The following is a 24,327-nucleotide window of genomic DNA, read 5'->3' as shown; positions in this document are numbered from 1 at the left end:
TTCCCTTCCCCACAGCACTTGTGTATATTTTTATATATTATTTATTACTCTATTTTATTATTTTATTAATGATGTGTATATATTTATGATTCTATTTATCTATTTTGATGGTATTGATGCCTGACTACTTGTTTTGTTTTGCTGTCTCTTTTAAGATTGTAAGCCTGTTGTTGGGCAGGGATTGTCTCTATGTTTTTCCGAATTTTACATTCCAAGAGCTTAGTACAGTGTTCTGCCCACAGTAAGCCCTTAATAAATACAATTGAATGAATTAATAAATGAATGAATCAACAATAATTGTGGTATTTGTTTTAAGCACTTACTATCTGCCAGGCACTGTACTAAGCACTGGGGGGGGATACAAGCAAATCGTGTTGAAATTTGGGGCCCTCACTCTTAATCTCCATTTTGCAAATGAGGTAACTGAGGACAGAAAAGTGAAGTGACTTCCCCAAGGTCACCCTGCAGACACTTGGCGGAGTCAGGATTAGGTCCTTCTGACTCCCAAGACCATGCTCTATCCACTAAGACACACTGCTTTCCAATCTGCTTCCCAGTCTCAGAGGGAGTAAGAACAGGTATTGTGTTCCCCCTGTTTTACATTCATTCATTCATTCATTCATTCATTCAATCGTATTTATTGAGCACTTACTTTGTGCAGAGCACTGCATTAAGTGCTTGGAATGTACAATTTGGCAACAGATAGAGACAATCCCTGCTCAACAATGGGCTCACAGTCTAAAAGGGGGAAACAGACAGCAAAAACAAAACATGCAGTGAGGCACCTATACCATCAAAATAGATAAATAGAATCATAGATTTATATACATCATTAATAAAATAGAGTAATAAGTAATCTATACAAATATACACAAGTGCTGTGAGGAGGGGAAGAGGGTAGAGCAGAGGGAGGGAGTAGGGAGAATGGGGAGGGGAAGGGGACAGAGATAAGGGAGGGCTCAGTCTGGTAAGGCCTCCTGGAGGAGGTGAGCTCTCCGTAGGGTTTTGAAAAGGGGAAGAGAGTTAGTATAGATTGGAAAAGGGTGGGACAGGACACTGGGTGACCAATAAGGACGTTGATGCTAGTATAGCCATGGCAAGACTAGAGTTTGTACCAGGATAGTAACAGTTTGGGTGAAGAGGAAAGGGTGATTTGAAAGATGTTGTACACAAAAAAAGGCTAGCTTTGGCAACAGACTGATTATGAGAATAGAACGATAGTGAAGAATAAAGGAGAACTCCAAGGTTATAGGTTTCTGGGTCAAAGTGGATGGTGTTATTGACTGAAATGGGAAAGTTAGGGGGAGGAGTGAGTTTAGGGGGAAAGAAGAGTTCTGTTTGAGTTCTGGTTTTAGGCTAAAACTACCTGAAAGTTAGGAGCAGGGAATCACGCTCTTCCATATCTCTTTTTAAACTAAACAACATTTTGCCCACTAAACCTCAGTCATTTTTACCTATGAGAGAACCTAATCAGGGGCTTGCTTAGAAACAGTAAATGCTGCCCTATAGAGGAGGATTGAAGGTCAAAAACTGAATTAGATTGATGTCTTATTTTTGTTTGTAAATGGAATTAATTTATTTTGTTGAGGGGGTAGGAAAATGGGTATGGCTAGGGAAGGAAGGAATTTTACTGTTTTTCCTTTGTTCAGAAATCCACTAAAATAAAAACAAGGAAACAGACAAAGCTTGGTATTATGAGAATAATCTAGTTCAGCTGGAAAGAGTGACTCCAAATCAGACATTCCTCTATTAAAAACATAAAGTGTGAGTAGTTCTTGTAGGGGATAAACCGAAAACATATCCTAAAGAAAAGTGTCACCTGCTAGGAAGGCAGAATTTCAGATTGATTGAACCATCAAATCCAGTAGAAACATAATAGGGCCAAATGTTTTATTGTACCGCTACTAGAGTCAAATGGATTTTCAAGGGTTGCATAAAGAGAAGTTCTGGAATGTAAACTGAGTCTCCTATTCATAGAAATTATACCTTTAAAGAAGTTGTTTTTATTTTAAAAGAATCTCATTTAACACTTCTCATTTAATAATTTTCACTAATGCACAGAGAAGTTTGTTGTTCTGTGTTTTTTTAAAATTCATACATCGGCGCTATTAGATGTTCTGAAGCACAGTTTCTCAGTTTTAATTATGTAATAATTTTAAGTAAGAAAATATACTTTTCGAAGCTGAAATCAAGGCAACTGGTAAAGCAGATGACCACAGGGATGGTTCAAGGTATTTGTTTTTCATCAATGGGCTACTAATAAGAAAATCAGAAATCTTACCATAGAAAGTTCACATAATTTCTAGAATAGGTATTTTACATTCAAGAAAAAGCCAATATTTGTCCACCTATCGTGAACATAGTTGTGATATTTATAGTAGCTCATTTTTAAGTATTTCCTATTCTAAAATCTCTTTACAAATAGTTTTAATATGTAATGAAAAACAAAACCAAACAAAACAAAAAATCCAAGTATTTTCCATTAGGTTTTGTTATAAGAAATGTCTTCTACGTAATACTAGGCATTGTATATGGCAAAAGGTAACACTGATCTACAAAAGATTTCTGAGCAGGAAGAAAATGGAGAAAAAACATTCCAGAAATACTTAATTTCTTAGTTTACTTAAGCTTTTCTATTGATATATCTGTTTCTCGGTCTCAGGCTTTCTTACTGCCAGTGTTCTTGGTCCTGCCTTCTTCCCTACCTCCTGTTCATTTTTTTTCCAAATTCTGCTCTTTGGAACCCAGATATAATTCACCTTCCTTCCTCCTCCAATACCTTCTTTAGCCTTCACATGGACAAGCAGATCAGGGCAGAACTCACAGGAATTAGTGCTTTCCAATTTTAAACAATGAATGTGACACACATAAACTTGCAGTTTTTAGAGTGTTATTTTCTTTTTCCTTAGAAGTAAACACACACCTAAATGCATAGGTATCAGGACCCAACACATCCTGAAATGCTTATATATGTATTTTCAGGGAGATGACACTTTCCCCAAAAAAACCCTATTCTATTAGAACATGTTTAAATTAATGACCAGCCCCCAAGGAGACAGCAGCCTCATTACACAAGTTTATTCACAAATACGTATCTTCAGTTCCTGTATTCTTATTGTTCCTGTTATTCATTTCCTATGAGAATGGGCATGTCCTTCGTTCAAGAATTTGATTCAGATGAAAAGGAAGCAATTCACTTTGCCTTTCTGCTAAAAATTAAGTGTGCTCTCCAACTTCATATTTTTTCAGCTGAAATAGTTATGTGATTAAATAACTGAGAAATGGAAGCCAATTAGTTAACTAGTGGACATTATAGCTACTATGCCAGCTACAGAGAGGTTTTCAGGCAGAAGGTAAAGTCAAAAGTAGTGCTCAGTATACAGCTAGAGACCCGATGGAATTGTTTCTTAAGGGTCACAACACAATAATATATGTCTGTCCGTCTCCCCCGATTAGACTGTAAGCCCGTCAAACGGCAGGGACTGTCTCTATCTGTTGCCGACTTGTTCATCCCAAGTGCTTAGTACAGTGCTCTGCACATAGTAAGCGCTCAATAAATACTATTGAATGAATGAATGAATAATGCATATGCTTTTATCCCGGATTACTTTGGAGATCAAATTCTCTTCCCATATACATAAAATATGTTAGAAAATACAAACTCTTTGTACATAGTTCCTAGAAAATTTATGCTTCATTTTTCAAGGAAAGGGCTATTGGCTAAACCTGATGTTAATTAGTGAACACAAAAATAATTTTAACAATTACTTTCATTTTTCCTATGGCTTCTCTTGAGAGAATAGTTAGAAAAATACAGTATGCTCTGCACATAGTAAGCACTCAATCAATACCAATTAATCAGTCAATAATGAGGATGATGAAAAAAACTGAAGAGGACCCTAGACTAAATTGTGGACTTCCTCTAAATCTTATGCAACATTTAAATGGAATTTGTTGAATATGTGTGTCTTTTATCTGAGCCAAACCAGATATTTTGTTTGCCAATCGATCAGGCAATCATATTCATTGAGCTCTTACTGTCTGCAGAGCACTGTACTAATTACTTGGGAGAGTACGATATAAAAATTGTTAGGCATATTCTCTAACCACAGTGATCTTTCAGTCTAGAGGGAGAGGCGGACAGTAATATAAATAAATGATGGGTATCAACATAGATGCTGTGGGGCCGAGGGATAGATGCATACAAAGTACAAATCCAAGTGCAAGGGTGATGATGATGATGGTACCTATTAAGCACTTATTATGTGCTAAGCACTGTTCTAAGCGCTGGGGTAGATACAATAATAATGTTGGTATTTGTTAAGCGCTTACTATGTGCAGAGCACTGTTCTAAGTGCTGGGGGAGATACAGGCTCATCAGTTTGTCCCACGTGAGGCTTACAGTTAATCCCCATTTTACAGATGAAGTCACTGAGGCACAGAGAAGTTAAGTGACTTGCCCACAGTCACACAGCTGACAAGTGGCAGAGCTGGGATTCGAACCCATGACCTCTGACTCCCAAGCCCGGGCTCTTTCCACTGAGCCAGGCGGTAATCAGCTTGTACCACATGGAACTCAGAGTCTTAATCCCCATTTTACAGATGAGATAACTGAGGCACAGAGAAGTTAAGTGGCTTGTCCAAGGTTACACAGCAGACAATTGGTAGAGCTGGGATTAGAACCCACATCTTCTGACTCCCAAACCCATGTTCTTTCCATTAAGACACACAGAAGGGAATGGAAAAAGAAGTGGCTGCCTTTACACAGTACCTTTGGGGTATTATTGGTATACTAATATCCCCTCTTGATCCATTACCATCTCACTAAGGCAAAATAGGATGTAAATTTGGGCTTCAGAAACTCAGGCATGCAGTCATTTTCTAGCTTTTACTCAGCAAATGTCAAAAGAATGGACCATTAAAAAAAATGAGCTCCTTTATTTCAAATTGACTATGTGTGACTCACCAGTCTTTCTTGAACCTAAGTCCAAGGTGAAATGTATCTTTTAGTGATATCTTTTAAGTGCTTACTCTATGCCAAGCACTGTTCTAAGTGCTGGGGTAACTGGGTTGGACACAGTCCATGTCCCCTTTGTGGATCACACTCTTAATCTCCATTTTACAGATGAGATAGCTCAAGCCCAGAGAAGTTAAGTGACTTGCCCAAGGTCATACAGCAGACAAATGGCAAAGCCAGGACTAGAGTCCAGGTCCTTCTGACTCCCAGGCCCATGATCTATTCACTAGACCACACTGCTTCTCAAATACCACAAATGTTTTGTGTTATTAGCTTTACCAGGTTGATGATGCAATGAAAGAAAAATAATTATCCACATAACTAAACCGCTTCACATAATGGAGAACTATTTTTGTGGGCATTTGGGAAGTGGGGGAAACAGTGGGATTCTTTGAATGTCAGAATTCATCAATAACATAATAACACATGCATTAGAAAATTTAATCTATCTTATACTAAAGAAACATATATAAGCAGTTCAAATTATATAGCTGCATATGTTCTCTTTTAGCTGGTAATGAACAAAGGCTCATGAGAATCAAAGAAAAACAAGGTGAATGCATTTTCTTAAGAGACAGCATCATCAAATGACACATGTTCACAATTCAACAAGAGCAGCAAACATTTTTCCAAAATTGATAGATTTACTGAGGTGTAACCAAATCACTTTAAAAAGAACAATGATTACAACTTAATGAAGCAAAGAGGGAAAAATTCACATTTTGCTTTAGATTGATGTCCTACTGACATTGCAAGTCCTTCCAAAAGAGAATGGAATTGCATCAATATCTGACAGGAGTGTTTATTAAATTGCTTTTCCTGTATTTGACAAGCTTTACTGAAAATACTGCCATCAGAACACTTGTGTTGAAAGCCAAATGAAATGCAATATGAAACATATCCCTTGACTTGGTGTGTTGGTGTAATCTCCATTGAAATGTAGGCTAAAGTGAGGAATTCCATTTGAAGCTTCCATTTGTTCCAATTTAATGACTATGATTAAACAATCACAAAATTTCCTGCTTGACATTCCATTTTTCCTTTATGAAAACTGCCAATGTCATTTTTTTGCTTGACATCTCTTACCTATGATGAGACCAATAGACGTTACATGTCTCTTAGGGATTCGCAAGAATAGACTAGAAATCAAATGATAATAAAGAAAACAATCCGAGAAATATGTGCATTCTCAAAACCTTTAAAAAAAGCCTTCAAAATTGAAATTTTCCATCGAAATTTCAGTCCAGCCTCATGGATAATAACAGGCCTCTAGACATTTATCATTACCTGCTCTCTTAATTCACATGCCACTGGCAATAAACTCAGAAGTCGTATCACAATGTGATCTTTTTCATTATTTGAATTAGGGTTTTTATCTTGATATCTGGACTGAAAGTATTAGAGTGTGGCAACTGCAATAAACACGTTGTAATCATCATTTTTTTGCCTTAGGCATGCAAGTTTAATGTCAGATATTTGATCTCAACAGTCCTCTCTCCTCCACACCTTCCCCCCAAATTATCTCCAAATATTGGCTTATCTATCACAGCACCACTGTCAACAATTTCTAGCCAAAAGTACCCATTTCTATTGGAACTTCTCTTCAATCACTTCTATGTTACCGGTAATGAACAAGAACTCATGAGAAACAAATGAAAGCAAGGTGAATACACATTCTTAGGAAACAGTGTTATCAAAGAACATGTGTTCACTATTCAACAAGAGCAACAATTTTTTTTTCCAAAATTAATAGATTTACTGAAATGTACCTGTTGCATTGTACTCTCCTAAGTTCTTAGTACAGAGCTCTGCAGAATAAGCACTCAGTAAATACCACTGATTGATTGATTAGCTGAAATTTATGGCCAGGAAAAGTGGGAGAACTTGGTCCTTCAATACATCCATGCCTTATCAATGGCAGCATCGTGTGTTGATGTGTAAGGCACAACTCCTAAGGCACAATTCTAAAACACATCATCATCAGGAGGTGGGGCCTTAAAAGGGGAAAACACCACAGGGTACCTTACTCTTTCTAATTTCCCTCCTCCACAAGAAGAAAAGCACATACGCAAAGAGGATATAAAAGTCAGATCAATTAATTTGGATACTAGAGCAATCATATTCCAAGGTTTACTCGGGACAAATCTCTTCCCTTCTGACTGCCTCCTCATCAAGCAAAGAACTCCCTACAGTTGTTTTCAAGACTCTTAACCAACTTCCTCCATCTAATGTATCTGCTTTCATCCCCTGTTATTCTCCAATCTGCTCTTTTTACCCCATCTAAGATAATCTTCTAACTGTACCTCGATCTCAACAATCTGACCCAGTTTCCTAACTCACTCTATCCCTCCAGTTCGGGATGTCCCTCCTCCCTAAATCTGACAAATACAGCCTTCCTGAAACCCCTCCTCTTTCAACACACCATGCCCAATTAATCCCCATCATCCCATGTCTTTTTTTTATTATTTTTATGGTATTATATACCAGGCACTGTTCTAATAGTTGGGCTACATATAAGCTAATAAGATTGGACAAAGTCTATATCCCAATTTTACAAATGAGGGAACTGGAGCATAGAGAAGTTCTGTGACTTGCTCAGAGTAACACAGCAGATAAGTAGCAGAGTCAGGATTAGAACCCAGGTACTTCTAACACCCAGGCCCGTGCTCTATCCACTAGACCATGCTGCTTCTCAGTCATCTAAACTATCTGCCACTCCTTGCACGTGCATGTATTTGTAGCCATGCTCAATATTTATGTCATACATTTATTCAATTGTACCTTCAATTTTATACTTTGATTACTGTGTTTGTAAATTATTAAAGCATAGTAGTAATAGTATTTATTAAGTGCTTACTATGTGAAGAGCACTTTATTAAGCACTGGGAAAGACTATTTAGTTCTCTTGGAAGTCTAGGCTCCTTTTGGACCCAGAAAATGTTATTTCTTTTTGTGCTTCCGAAGGGCCTGGTACAGTCCATTGCTCAATAAATGCTTCTGCTACTTCTCAAAGTGGCAGTCATTAGTGACTGAAATGAGATTAATGGATTAAGTGTAGATTATAATTATCCATATAATTTTATCCTCCAATTTTGTAGGATAACAAGAATTTGCTATGTACTTATGTTCATAAATGCATAAATGTCCATTTGAAATATATTTCTATGTAAATGATTCCTTCACCATATGATTATATGATAAAATTATAACTATTATCATATCTATAACATGCTATGTATTAACATGCTTGTGTAGGTTCCATCTTCTCCAGTCCCTAGTACAGTGCTTGGCACATGGTAAGTGCCTAACAAATCCTGTGATCATTACTGTTGCTATTATTAATATATACCCAGTTGTACAAGTGGATTTCTCTCTCTGTGTTTTGTGAAGCCTCTAAAATTAATTTCAAATGTTAAAACTTGTCCATTAGCATGGACACATGTAGGTAAAGACTTGATATTCATATGTCCAGCTAGGCTACCGTAAAAAGCTCCTTGCAGAGCTACAGTGGTGGTTGACATTTCATCCTGATTTCAGTGAAGATCACCACATGGCTCTCTGTTCACTTTGTGTTTGTTTGGAGGGGCTTCTGGTGTCCTGAAGAGGGACCAATCTTGATGCAAAATAAAACCTCAACAAAACATCAACCCAAGCTGTTCAACAAGAAACAGCCCTGAATGGCCCAAAACAAGAGTTAGAAAGCCTCTACTGGCTCCAAAGAGCAGATATAAGTCAGTTTAGAACATACATAGTAAGCACATAAATAGCATAAAAAATAAAAGCATAGTGCCATTACTGTGCCACAGAACCACATGCCCAATGGGTGGCAACCTTGGGAGCCACTATGGTCCTCACCTCTCATATTAGCAACTCTTTTCCAAAATTCCCACTGGGTCTCTGTTACCTGTTGCCCAGGGACAGGTTCGTTTGGGAATCGTTGTGGCAAGGGAGAGAGAGACCAGGGACAGAGAGCCTGAGGTTTATACCAAATTTATCCCACGAGGCGAACTGAATTATTTGATTATTTAGGCACAACAAACTGAACTTCCCTTTGCAAAGAATATGATTATTTGGTGGTATTAGAGATTCTCTAATGGTAGGAATAGACATGAGTGTTACCCGAATGTGGCAGAACTCCCAGGTCCACCCTGGAGGAATTTACTTAGGGTTTGTTGGCACGTAGTGAGGAGTCTACCTCCCACCATGTGCTCTTCCCACTCAGGAGGAATACACTTATAATAACAATAATAATAATAATAATTTTATTTGTTAAGTGTTTACTATGTGCCAAGCACTGTTCTAAGCACTGGGGTAGATATAAGGTATTTAATTTGTCCCACATGGGGCCCACAGTCTTAATCCCCATTTTACAGATGAGGTCACTGAGGCACAGAGAAATGAAGTCATTTGCCCACAGCCACACAGCTGACAAGTGGCAGAGCCGGGATTAGAACCCATGAACTCTGAATCCCAAGTCCGGGCTCTTTCCAGTAAGCCATGCTGCTCCTCATGCTGGACCATGACCAACTTCTACTATTGGCCAACTGGTTTCTACTACTGTTTTCTACTGGAACAACATCATGGGCCAACACAGAAACTAAAGATTGTGAGGAAGGCACTGCATGAATAAAATAAATTGCATTAAAAAATTACAAACTTTGCATGGAAGTCTGAGCATGCAAACATATTGTCCTTTGCCCTCCAATTGGTCAGTGCAGCATCAATGGTTTAAATTATATGTGCAACCAGGGTTTGGCAGCCTGGATTTCATCAACCCAAAGGGATATGAGAAGGGAATTTTAGAAGGAATTTTCCCCATGCATTTTTCTCTGGGGAGCAGAGAGAGGGTGAAAATGCCATAGAAAAAGTCCCCAAGAAGCAACTTAAAATAAGGAACAAGAAAGAAATTAAACTGATTCAGTTTCAAATTGCTATCTGACAGGGGCATGGACATCAATAAAAGAAAGTACCATGCTTTCCCAACTCAGTCATAGTTCACTCATGATAACTGACAGAAGACAACTGACAGGGAACTTGAGAGCAAACTATCAAAAAAACAAGGAACCTTGTCCAATAAGGATTCTACCTCAGATTTTTCTGAGGTTAGTGACCAAAAGAATAAAATCATTTTCTCCCAAGCTGCCCAGAGCACAGCTTGATGATCCTGTCTTTGAAGGCTGTACTGTCTTTATTACCTTGGTTTTTAAAAAAAATGCCCTTTACCTGGTCCTCCTCTGCAGCCATAGAAATGAGAAAAGAACAGCTACAGTTTGTCATCTTGGCCTTTGTGGCAAATAAGGTTTCAAGGATATTAGGGAAATGACTTTTTTTCCAGTAACCTATAGAAATGTGTTTTCCATGTAGTTATCTCAGTTTTGACAGAATAGCTTTCTATATGATTAACCACATTACTACTAAATCATTCATAGAGCTTACAGCACTGACAGTAAGGGGGCAAGAAGGCGTTCTCTCACAACCTTTAATGAATAACCATTTTATGGCCTTATATGAGAGGCTGCTAATTGAAATTAAAATCAAATCCATGAGAAGTGGCACTTTGACAAAGATGAGCTGTTTGTGAAGTGGAAAATACAGATAAGGCATCACTGTGAAACTATCCTGTCTAAATGTCATCATCTAAAACTTTAAAATGGCTTAATATAACATTTATAGATCAAAGAAAGGACTATATACCAATTCATATTCCATATCACGTTGGTTAGTGTTTCTGTTGTGCTTTGCAATTAGCTTATTTGTCACTGTAAAGATCCAATAGACTCATGCAATCATTCAAAAATATATTTCCAGAAATGGTTAGGGTAAAAAAAAAAAAGTGGTGATCACAAACACTTTTCTTCACAACAAGAATTTTCAGTGATGAATTTGTCAAGCAACAATAAACACAATATTGGAGTACAACAGTAAATATGTAATTAAAATAATCTCCAAAATTCACTCATAAGAAATTAGACTGCTATTGATTTATTTGGACATATTTACCCTGGCTAGATGTCCTGCAGTAATCATGAGATTTCTTATTGTTCACATCAAGCCCTTCAAGACCTTCACTTAACCGTCTCTGTCAAATCTTTCATTGCCCTATTTCTTTAAATGACCTGTGAGACAAACACTTCAGCCTCCTATATTTTCTGATGCTCCTATATTGCAGTCAGAAAAGGAAGAGAAAATGACAGTATAACTGACTGCAATTTTTGCCAGGTTAAAAATGTCTCTGAAGGCCCTGAAGTTTCTTACCATCTTTCTAAAGAAATAGGAAGCATGGAATTGAGGAGGCAAAAAAAGGAGTGAGTGAGGGAGGGAGGGAGGGAGAAAAGATGAAAAGGAGAGGAGATTTATACCATGAATCCACTTAGGGACAAGGACTGTGTCTAAGTCCCATTGTGTATTTTTTTTCCAGTGGTTAGTATTCATTCATTCAATAGTATTTATGGAGCGCTTACTATGTGCAGAGCACCATACTAAGTGCTTGGAATGTACAATTCGGCAACAGATAGAGACAATCCCTGCCCATCAACGGGCTTACAGTCTAATCGGGGGAGACAGACGGACAAAAACAAGACATCTTAATTGCAATAAATAGAATCAAGGGGATGTACACCTCATTAACCAAATAAATAGGGTAATAAAATAAATAGTGCAATAAAAATAAGTTGTACCTACCCCAGTGCTTAGAACAATGCTTGGCACATAGTAAGCATTTAACAAATACTATAATAATTATTTTTGGAGACTGATAGGCAAGTGTATTAAAAATTTGGGGAAAGTAAAAAATTGTATGTTCTCTGTCAATAAAACAATCAGTCATATCTGCTGAGCACTTACAATATGCAGAGCACTGTATTTAGCTTGGAGGAGTTCAATACAACAAAATTAGTAGACATGTTCTCTGCCCATAATGAGCTTACAGTCTAGAAGGTAGACAGACATTACTAAGCCATGCTGCTTCCCCATCCTTATGAACTCCCATGCTCATTTCACACAACAGCCATTTCAGACTTTAAATTCCAGACTTTTGTTTCCCTCTTCAAACCCACTGTCCCCACACACCCCCACGCACAATTTATCCCTAATAATCTGGCCACATACTTTATCAAATAAGTTGATATCTTTAGTCATGATCTCCCTAAAATCTCCCCTGCTCCTTTACAGTCCCTCCTCACCCCACTTTGTGTCTCCCATTCTTTTCAAACAGTACTGCAAGCATAGATTTCTCACCTTCTCTCAAATTCTGCTCTCTCCACATTGTTTTTGGCCCCAAGTCTTCTCATTAAATCAAAGTGATTGCCCCTCCCTTTATCCTTCCTTGACTTCCATCTTCAATCACTCACTTTACAATAGTTTTTTCCCCACTGCTTTGAAGTATTCCTATGTACCTCTGTCCTAAAAAACCCAAAACAAAACAAAACAAAAATACACAACCCACCTGACCCCACAGCTATTTCCAGTTACCACCTCACCTCACCTCTACCATTCCTATACAAATTCCTTTAGTGAGTTGTCTACACTGGCTGCATCCAGTTTTGTTCCCTCCAACTCTTTTCTTGATCCCCTGCTACCTGGCTATTATCCCCACCACTCCACAGAAATAACTCTCCTTACAGTCACAAATGATCCTTTTTTTAAAAAAAAATGGTATTTGTTAAGCACTCACCATTTGACAACTACTGTTCTAATCACTGGAGTAGACACAAGCCAAGAAGATTAGTACAGTCCTTGTCCAACACTGAGCTCACAGTCTAAATAGGAGGGAGAGTAGGTTTTGACTTGTCCTTTTTTAAGGTGAGGAAACTGAAGCACAGAGAAGTTACATGACTTGTCCAAGGTCACACAGCAAGCAAGTAGCAGAGCCAGAATTAGATCCAGGCATATGCTTTATCCACTAGAACACATAGCTCTTCTTGCCGAATACAATGGCCATGAGTCCATTCCAATCTTCCTTGACATTTCTACTGAAATAGCCCTTCTACTGAAAACATTGTTTTAACCAATACTGTCCTCTTCTGGTTCTCTTGCTACTTCTTGGTTTCTTTCACAGGTTCTTACTCTGCCTCCCACTCCTTAACTATGGGAGTCCATCAAGGTTTAGTTCCTCTACCAATCCTATGTAAATAATTCCCAAATGTTACTCTCCAACCCTGACCCCTCTCCTCTGCAGTTCTTCATTTTTCTCCTGCCTTCGATGACATCTCTATATGAATTTCCCACCAACACTTAAAACTAAACATAATCAAAACAGAACTCATCTTCCCCCCAAACCCTGTTCTACCCCTGTCTCTCCTATCATTATAGATAACAACACTATCCTCAATATCTCACAGATGAACAGTTGTGTGATCGCCTTGGCATTATCCTCAACTAATTTTTCATTCAACTCCCATATTCAATCTGTCACCAATTCACGTCAGTTCTACCTTCACAGCATCATTGAAATCTTCCCTTTCCTCTCTGTCCAAACGGCTACTAAGCTAATCCAAGCATTTACTATATATCTTGCTGATCTCCCTGACCTTTTTGTCTTCTCATTCCAGTCCATATTGCATTCAGTTTATATCACCCATTCTTCAAGATCTTTCAGTGGGTTGCCCATCCATCTTTGCACCAAACAGGAACTACTTAGAATTGGTTTTAAAGTATTCAATCAGCTAGCTCCTCTCATCCTTCCTTCCTGATTTCTCCATACTTCACTCCTCTAATGCCATCTTGGTCACTATACTTGGCCTTGTCTAACTCACCACTCTTGCTCACGACCTGAAACTAGCCTAGCCTGGAACTTCCTCCCTCTCCATATATGACAGATCACCACTCTTCCACCTTCAAAGCCTAATTGAAATCACATCTCCTCCTAGATGCCTTTTTCCCTATTCCCTCTTCCTTCTGTGTCATCTATGCACTTGGATCTATACCCTGCAAACTCCTGATATTAACCATACCCTCAACCCCACAGCACTGATGCATATATCCTGCAGAAACAATCTGGGCATGTCACTCCCCTTCTTAAACAACTCCAGTGGTTGCCTATCAACCTCCACTCCAAACAAAAACTCCTCACTCTAGGCTTCAAGGCTCTCCATCACCTTGCCCCTTCCTACCTCTCCTCCCTTCTCTCTTTCTACCGCCCACCCCGCATGCTCCGCTCCTCTGCCGCCCACCTCCTCGCCGTCCCTCGGTATCGCCTATCCCGCCGTTGACCCCTGGGTCACGTCCTCCCGCGGTCCTGGAACGCCCTCCCTCCTCACCTCCGCCAAACTGATTCTCTTTTCCTCTTCAAAACCTTACTTAAAAATCACCTCCTCCAAGAGGCGTTCCCAGACTGAGCTCCTCTTCCCCCTCTACTCCCTCTGCCATCCCCCCTTTACCTCTCCGCAGCTAAAGCCTCATTTTCCCCTTTTCCCTCTGCTCCTCCACCTCTCCCTTCCCATCCCCACAGCACTGTACTCGTCCGCTCAACTGTATATATTTTCGTTACCCTATTTATTTTGTTAATGAATTGTACATCGCCTTGATTCTATTTAGTTGCCATTGTTTTTACGAGATGTTCTTCCCCTTGACGCTGTTTAGTGCCATTGTTCTTGTCTGTCCGTCTCCCCCGTTTAGACTGTAAGCCCGTCAAACGGCAGGGACTGTCTCTATCTGTTGCCGACTTGTTCATCCCAAGCGCTTAGTACAGTGCTCTGCACATAGTAAGTGCTCAATAAATACTATTGAATGAATGAATGAATATATCTGTAAATTCATTTATTTATTTTAATGTCTGTCTTCCCCTCTAGACTGCAAGCTCCTTGTAGTTAGGGATTTTGTCTGCCAACTTTCCCAAGCACTTAATACAACGGACTGCATGCAGAAAGTGCTCAATAAATAGTAATGATTGATTGATTGATCATTCCTAACGTCCTCTTTTTTAGCTCTTCTATATGGAAAAGTGATGGTTCCTGGACTCATTTTTCTCATCATCATGACCTTCCCCTCTGTATATCATTAGAAATGATAGTGGCAGAATATGACTTCCAATCACTCTTAATCTGCCCTTCTTTGTTCCTCCACATCACTGTCACCCAACTCTTCCTTCCACTTCCTGTTTCATTCTAAACTGCCACCCAAAAGGCCTTTCCTCCTTGCCTGCCTGTTATCCCCTTTCTGCTCTTAGACTGCATACCCTTTTCCTCAAATGCATCAACTGTTACTTCAAATTGGTTATCATTTGTTGGCCTTGCACATTAATAAAGCTCTGAACATCTGCTAAATTGTAAACTTCTTGCGGGCCAGGATCAGGCCTAATAATTTAGTGTACTTTCTCAAAGACTTAATATACTGTTCTACCCTCAATAGATGCAGTAAATATTATTGATCAAATGTTCTAACCCACTTCTAGAGATGTCCTCGACATTTAAGGCAGAGGACAGTGCTTGTAGTTACTAGTACCAATAGATGTCAAAAGAAACATGGAGAGTAAAAGACATGCTTCCAAAGTATAAGCTTTCATCCTAGCCACTTAAGTTCAGATCAAAACTATTCTCATTCCCACCTTTGGGTGATACTAATAAAGAAGGAAGAGTCTTCTCCCTAATTGAAAATTCCTGATTAACTTTAACCGAAACACTACCTCTAAGGAAGAAGCAATAGTGACTTCTTTTTAACCTCAGTCATTTTCACATCACAATTAGAGACAGGTTTTTTTTGTTTGTTTGTTTTTGTTTGTTTTTAATCAGTCCTGCCATTCTTAGAACAGCCCAGATAGATAAAAACTAATTACCTGTAAATTCACAGATGTATAATTTTAACCTTTTTATGCCTCACTTGTTTAGCAATAACATGTACTTTAAAATGCTTATCAAGAGATTGTACATGGAAGAAAGATGATTTATCAAAACATAGATAGAGAAAATGCAGGACAAAGTTTTTTAACAGACCCCTGAGCAAATAGTAGCTCATCAAAATTTTCCATTTTGACATTGCCGAAAGAACCATCCTATTAAAATCTTATTAATGTAAAATCATTGTTTCATTAAGTTATAACATCTCCTACCAGATAATATGGACATGGTTGGGGAGAAACTTTAACCTCACCACTAACCATTTAGTATTATTTTGGTGAGAACCTTTCCTGCTCATAAAAAAGGAATTAGATAGTTCAAATGGCAAAATCAAGTTTATCGCTGAGATTCAAGGAACCAACACTACTGTGGATTTATTTTCTCATTTCTTCTACATAGCTTTTTATTTCAGCAGCAATCTAAAAACACCTAGCCACTTGTTAGCCTTTTGGGTATAAAATTAACAAAAATTGCTATCTGTTGCCAACTCTATAGCAAATTAGGTGGATAGAGAAAATTGATTTCTGTTTTCAATTGACAAAAAAGAATTTCATTGACCAAATTAATTTTAATTTAGCTATTTTTTCTAATAAAATTAACTTAATTCTCCCCTCAAAATCTATAAAATGTGCAGTTGATAATATAAATTGATTTTTCAATTAATGTCTATCAGACTGCTAAGGTGAAATATGAGGGATGGGGACTTCATGACTAAATTTTTGTAAATAAATTATCATAACGATTGCTGTTGGGATAGGGTTCCATTTTTAGCATAATTCATTTTCTCTTGATTCAGAAAGCTGAGAGGTACATGATTGAAATACAGATTTCACCAACTTATTTCTGGCCAATAAATATGCAATTCCATTTATTTTATAAGTTGACACTGACTGCACATATTGTCATAAAAAAACCCTAATCTAATTAATAGCAGGCTCTTCAAAGCTATTCTTCCAAGCACTTCATCCTACTTACTTGATGCTAAAATAAATTTCAAATATCTATGATGATATCTTTTTATTCTATTTGGTAGTTTCCTCAATTTTGGGGGGGAAATTAGCCTCAATGTTAAACTTGACCTTCAAATCACCTTGGAGATCAGTTCAATACAATATGGATATATTCCAAGCATCTTCAAACTAGCAGCAATTTGAGACACCTATAAAACCTTCCCTGACTCCACTCACATTTAGATCACTTTTTCCCTTTCCTAGCTGTGACACATCCTAATATTTCCAATGTCAATGTTCATTCACTCATTCATTCATTTAATCACATTTATTGAGTGCTTAATGTATGCAGGGCACTGTACTAAGCACTTGGAAGGTACAATTCAGCAATAGAGACAATCCTTCAATCAATTATATTTACTGAGCACTTACTATACGAAGCACTTGGGAGAGTACAATATAACAAAATAGTAGATACATTCCCTGCCCAAATCAAATATTAGTAGATGTAAAGATATTACAAATAGAGAATCCTTTAAAAAGGAATAAAGGGAATGAGATCAGGGAAGAGAATATTTTCAATATGGTTTATTCTGACTTCCATTAGTTCATGGAGGCAAGGTAAATTTTGAGGCAGGATAAATGCCATAACTTAATTCTAACCCAATCTTTCTAATTGCATCCTGTGTACATGCTTCCATGAGAAGGATATCAGTTTTTTTAAAAAATGAAATAAAGACCTCTAGGCAAAATGGAGGGAGAATTCTCATTGCCATTGTTTCTGAACTCTTAAATTTAGCCCATTATTTCTTCCCTGTGTGTCTGTCCGGCCCCCTCTTCCCTTCAGGATTTTAAGCCCCTGAATCAAAATCCAAAAGTCACCCCTATCAAGGCTTCACATATTGTAAGAAATGTGAATATTTCTTACTAATACAGAATAAATATTATTCTGCCAATAATAATAATAATAAACTTTTGTTATGCTCTAAGTGCTAAAAACAACACTAAATTCTGGGTAGATGCCATACAATTAGATAAGATACAGTTTCCATCTCTCATAGGGTTCACAGGCAAAGGGGAAGGGAGAACACATTTAGACCTGGTTTTACTGATGAGAAAATTGAGGCATAGAGAAATTAAATGAAACGCTAAGTAATAGAGCCAGGATAAGAGGCCAGGTCTGCTCACTCCCAGTTCCATGATCTTTCCACCTGGTCATGCTGCTTCTTGATCTCATCTTCCTCTATTTAATCCATATATTTTGAGATTTCACTTTTGAAAAAATGTTCACTATAAAATCAATCATATTTATTGAGTGTTTATGGTATGCAGAGTCCACTACTAAGTACTTGGAAGAGTACAAGAGAACAAAGTTAGTAGTAATAATAATAATAATAATTGCGGTATTTGTTAAAGGATTAATACATGCCAACACTGTACTAAGCACTATTGTAGGTACAAGCTAATTGGGTTGCACATGGGCCTCACAGTTTAAGTAGGAACGAGAAGAGTTTTGGAACCTCATTTTTGAGATGACATATCTAAGGCACAGAGAAGTGAAATGACTTGCCCAAGGTCACACAGCAGATATGTGGAGGACCTGAGATTAGAACCAGTTCCTCTGACTCCCAGACCCATGCTCTTTCCACTAGACCACAATGTTTGCTAGACATGTCCCCTGACCACAATCTTACAGTCTAGAGAGTGAGACAGACAAAACAAAGTGCAGATAGTAATAATAATAATGATGGTATTTGTTAAGCTCTTACTATGTGTCAAGTACTGTTCTAAGCCCCGGGGTAGGTACAAGCTAATTGGATTGGACACAGTCCCCATCCCACATAGGGCTAATAATCTTAGTCCTCATTTTACCGATGAAATGACTGAAGCCCAGAAAAGTTAAAGTGACTTGCCCAAAGTCACACAGCTGACAAGCGGCCGAGCCAGGATTAGAACCCACATCCTTCTGACTCCCAGGCCCACGCTTTATCCACTAGGCCCTACTTCATCTTACATAAGTATTGTGGGGCTGAGTTTGGGGTGAATAAAAAGTACAAATCTAAGTGCAAGGGTGATGCAGAAGGGAGAGCATACAAATTCAATTGTATTGATTGAGCACAGTAAACAGGCACATTCCCTGCCCACAATGAGCTCACCATTTAGAGAGGGAGAGAGACACTACTGTAAATAAATTAGAAATTTGTACATAAATACTGTGGGGCTAGAAAGGGGTCGCCACTACTCCCTCCCTCTGCTCTACTCCACTTCCCCGCCCCACAGCCCTTGTGTATATTTGTACATATTTATTATTCTATTTATTTTATTAATGATGTGCATATATCTATAATTCTGGTTATCTATTTTGATGTTATTGATGCCTGTCTACTTATTTTTTTGTCTATCTCCCCCTTCTAGACTATGAGCCCATTGTTGGGTAGGTATTGTCTCTATCTGTTGCCTAATTGTACTTTCCAAGTGCTCTGTACACACTAAGCACTCAATGGAAGGAAGGAAGGAAGGAAGGAAGGAAGGAAGGAAGGAAGGAAGGAAGGAAGGAAGGAAGGAAGGAAGGAAGGAAGGAAGGAAGGAAGGAAGGAAGGAAGGAAGGAAGAGTGATGCAGAGGAGAGTTGGAGAAGAGAAAAGGAGGGCTTAGTCAGGGAAAGCCTCTTAGAGAATGTGCCTTCAATAAGGCTTTGAAAGGCAGCAGAGTAATTGTCTGTGGATTTGAGGAGGGAGGGCATTACAGGTCAGAGGCAGGATGTGGGCAATAGGTCAGAGGTGAGATAGAATAAATGAAGGCATAGTGAGAAGGTTCACATTAATGGAGCAAAGTGTGTGGGCTGGAATGTAGTAGGAGATTTGATTTTAATAAGTCTTTGAAGGTGGGGAGAGTGATCATCTGTCAGAAATAAAGTGGGAGGGGGTGCCAGGCCAGAGGTAAGACACGAGTGACAGGTCTGTGGTGAAACGGGCAAGATTGAAATTCAGTGACTAGGTTGATATTAGGGAAGTAAATTCTAATGTGCTGGATTGCAGTAGCAAATCAGTGAAGCAAGATAGGGAAGGGCAAGATGATTAAGTACTTTTAAAGCCAATGGTAAGTTTCTGTCTGATATCAAGGTGAACAACCACTGGCAGTTCTTGAGGAGTGGGGAAACAAAGACATTATTTTTTATAAAAATGATCCTGGCAGCAGAGTGAATCAATCAGGTGATTGAGCGCTTAGTCTGGGCAGAGTATTATACTAAGTGATTAGGAAAGTATAGTATACTTATACTAAGTGCTGGGTAGTGTATGGGCTAGAGTGGGGAGGGACAGGAGGCAAGAATGTCAGCAAGAAGGCCAATACAGTAGTCAAGGCAGAATAGGATAAGTGCTTGGGTGAACATAGTAGCACTTTAGATGAAGAGGAAAGGATTCATTTTAGCAATTTTGTGAAGGTAGAACTGGCATAATTTGGTGGTAGATTGAATGTCTGGGTTGCATGAGAGTGATGACTAGAGGATAATGCCAAGGTTACAGGTTTTTATACCCCTGATAGCAAAACATATAATGGTTTGTTTTGGATGTTGTATATCATTACTGAAATATTATCCTTTCAATGAAAAGAAGCCGTTACTACCAGCAGAAAGTTGATGTTGGCACTTTTTGATTTATTTTAATTTGCATTTCTATTTTAGGGTTGCTTTTTTATTGCATTTAGCTGAAACAGGTGTCAGGGTTTCCATGCATTAAGAAGGAGAGATTTTAGTACCGATATATATCAAACGGATTAATAAATCAACAGAGTAAGAACTCTATAATTAAACTCTAAGTCTTGACCATGCCAGTATAGCATAATTACTATGTGGTTGTTGGATAACTATCAGGTTCCTAATTTAAAGTAATATAAGAGTTATTAAAGATAAAAACGACTTAGAAACTCATCCCGCATAACCTCTTGCCAAATCAATAAACACATAACAGCTGCTCATTCCTAATCAAGAAAAAACGTGCTTTAGTTCTTTGTGGCTATTAACAAAGTGTGTATTTTCCAACAGGAAGTTCCTTTTGGCTGCTCTCTCAACTGAATCCTCTGGGAGGAATGTTTACAAAATTGAATCATCTATAAATTTTACTATCTATCCTTAATAAGTACCTTCGGATAGACACTTCTGCTGTGTGACTTTATTAAGTCACTTCTTGGTGACTCAGATTCCTTATCTGTAAAATGGGCATTAAATCTTACATGGTTCTACTTGTACTGTAATCTCCGTGTGGGACAGGGACTGTGTCCAGTCTGATTATCTTGTATCCACCCCAGTGCTTAGTACAATGGTTGGCACATAGTTAATGCTTAAGAAGTACCAATATAATTAATACTATCATTTTAATTAACACTTTTAAAAATGGGGAAATTTGCAAAAATGTAAAGATATAAGTGATTGTCTCAAATATTAATTTAATGGACTCAGATAAAGGCTTTACCCATAACACAAACAATACTCATTTGAAACGAGGTTTAATACCTATTTTGTTGAGTAAAAAAATAAAATTAATATGAACAGTTTATTTTCAAGTTGACATTTCAAGTAGGAAAAAGGCATTTAACTAAGTGTTATTTTAATGGCCTATTCATTTATTCAATCGTATTTACTGAGTGCTTAATGTGTGCAGAACACTGTTCTGAGAGCTTGGAATGTACCATATAGCAATAAAGAGAAACAATTTCTGCCCACAACAGGCTCACAGACTAGAAGGTGGGAGACAGACATCAATACAAGTAAACAGGCGTCACTATAAATGAATAGAATTATAGATATATACATAAATGCTGTGGGATGGGGAGAGAGGGTAAGAGCAAAGAGACTGAGTCAGGGTGACGTAGAAGGTAGGTGGTGCTGAGCAAAAGTGGGGCTTAGTCTGGAAGGCCTCTTGGAAGAGGTGCACCTTCATTAGAGCTTTGAATGGGGGGAATTCATATCGTGCTAAAATCTGGGTAATTTAAAACTTTCTCACTAATAATATTAGGCCTTTGTTTTAGTAAAGTTTGCCAAGCCATGCTAGGGTAGTGATAATAGGCTGACTTAAGAACAGGTTCAGTGGGATAGAGTGACTATACATCACTCAATCAGTCAAGGCTATCTATTGAGTGTTTACTGTTTGCACAGCACTGTACTAGGAGTTGGTGGATGTAATCTCTGTTCTCACTTACACTATTCACATACATTAAAAGAAATTATAAAAATGGGAAATGGCAGAATATAAGGATATGTATGTAAGTGCTTTCAAACTGAGTGGATGAATACCAAAGTGCTTAAGTGGGGACAGACCTAAACGCTTAGGCGAAGCAAAAGAGAGGGCAAACAATGTGCAGAAATATGAGAGCTTAGTCAGGGAAGGCCAATTAAAAAAGGAAAGGAAGGCTTTGAAGATTAGAGAGCATGTCAAAAAAATTTCAATTTTTGTAATTAATTTTAGATGTCTCCCTATCTAGACTGCAAGCTCCTTGGTCCCAGGGATCATCTTTACCATCTCTATTGCATTGTGCTCTACCAAGAGCTTAGTTCAGTGGTCTGCATACAGTGGTACTCAATAAATAATGGTGGTATTAGTTAAGCGTTTACTATGTGCAACAGTGCTGGAGGGATACAAGGTGATCAGGTTGTCCCATGTGAGGCACACCATTTAATCCCCATTTTACAGATGAAGTAACTGAGGCACAGAGAAGTTAAGTGACTTGACCAAAGTTACACAGCTGGCAAGCTGGGATTAGAACCCATGACCTCTGACTCCCAAGCCTGGACTCTTTCCACCGAGCCATGCTGCTTCTCCATAATTGCATTTTTTAAGCACTAACAATGTGCAACGCACTGTTCTAACTGCTGGGGAGGATACAAGGGGATCAGGTTGTCCCACGTGAGGCTCACAATCTTAATCTCCATTTTACAGATGGGGTAACTGAGGTACAGTGAAGTTAAGTGACTTGCCCAAAGTCACACAGCTGACAAGTGGCTGAGTCAGAATTTGAACCCATGACCTCTAACTCCCAAGCCTGTGCTCTTTCCACTGAGCCATGCTGCTTCTCTAAATAAATACCATTCATAAATATCATTTATTTATTCAATTGTTATTTATTGAGTGCTTTCTACATCCAAAGCCATCCTCAAAGCGCTTGGGAGAGTACAATATAGCAACAAACAGACACAATCCTGCACACATTGAGCTCACTGAATGAATGAATGAAGAGGCCTTCAGTAACTAACCCTTCATTTCCCCACCCTATTTGTCCTGCATTCAGCATTGCCTATGAATTTGGGTCTGAACCCCTTAATCACTTTGATTCTCATGCCAACACCCAGCTTCAAAACACTTATGCACATATCCTTATGCTCTGGTACTTTCTCTATTCGTAATTTAAATTAATTTAATGACTGTCTCCCACATTAGATTATACATTCTTTGAGGAACAGATGTCTATTAATTCTATTTTATTGTACTTCCCAAGTCCTAAGGGCGTAGCTCAAGTAAGCACTCAATGAATGCCAGTAATTAATATATTGATTCCAATTCCATCTGACTCACAGGCCTGTGTTAGAGCTTGGGTTCTAGTCCCGCCTCTGACACCTGTCTGCTGTGTGAACTTGAGCAAGTTACTTAACTTAGAGAAGTAGCGTGGCTTGGTGGAAAGAGCATGGGCTGGGGAGTCAGAGATCATGGGTTCAAATCCCAGCTCCACCTCTTGTCAGCTGTGTGACTTTGGACAAGTCACTTAACTGTTCGGTGCCTCATTTATCTCATCTGTAAAATGGGCATTAAGACTCTGAGCCCCACGTGGGATAACCTGATCACCTTGTATCCCTCCCAGGGCTAAGAACAGTGCTTTGCACATAGTAAGCACATAACAAATGTCATTATTATTATTATTTTCTTTGCCTCAGTAATCTCATCTGTAAAATGGGGATTAAGATTGTGAGCCCCATGTAGGATGTGGACTCTGTCCAACCTGATTATCTTGAATCTTCCTCAGAGCTTAGAACAGAGTCTGGCACATAGTAAGTGCTTAACAAATACCATTAAATAAATGTAATCAGAACTATTAGGCATAAAATACTTAAAATGTACTGAACCAGGATTTGTGAATTGAACTTTTCTATAAAATAACTTTGAAAAAACCTAAACAGCACATAAAAGATGATTCATCTTTTCAATTTGAGCCTTTAGTTTCAAACACCCACTAAAACAGAGTTAGCTTGTTCTTTTTATCATGAAATTCTCAACAGTTTAGCCAGAGGGAAATCCTTAAGCTCCTCTAATTTCATATCAGAGATATTGTTGCCTTTCAATGACAATTTTCTAAATCTATTTCTCCTTCTCAATGTATTGATCCCAACGCAAAGCCCATTAAAACTTTGAAATAAAAGATGTAACCTTTTTGAAAGATGGGAAACTATACTGAGTAAAAACCCTTGCTGTTTCTGAATGGAGTTGTAGAATGATTAGCCTTTTTAGAATCGCCAAATCAGTCCAGATGGTGTTTCAATATAT

At 38.3% G+C, this 24,327-nt stretch overlaps 1 protein-coding gene across 1 annotated transcript in view; it reads right to left on the bottom strand.

Annotated features, from left to right (window-relative positions):
- Nucleotides 1-24,327, bottom strand: part of PCDH15 (protocadherin related 15) — a 913,479-nt gene that overhangs the window by 399,564 nt on the left and 489,588 nt on the right. The gene's annotated exons all lie outside the window — the stretch shown is intronic.

This window comes from Ornithorhynchus anatinus, chromosome 3 (assembly GCF_004115215.2).
Source record: "Ornithorhynchus anatinus isolate Pmale09 chromosome 3, mOrnAna1.pri.v4, whole genome shotgun sequence".
In the NCBI taxonomy this organism is placed as follows: Eukaryota; Metazoa; Chordata; class Mammalia; order Monotremata; family Ornithorhynchidae; genus Ornithorhynchus; species Ornithorhynchus anatinus.
This window is presented reverse-complemented; position numbering and strand designations above follow the sequence as displayed.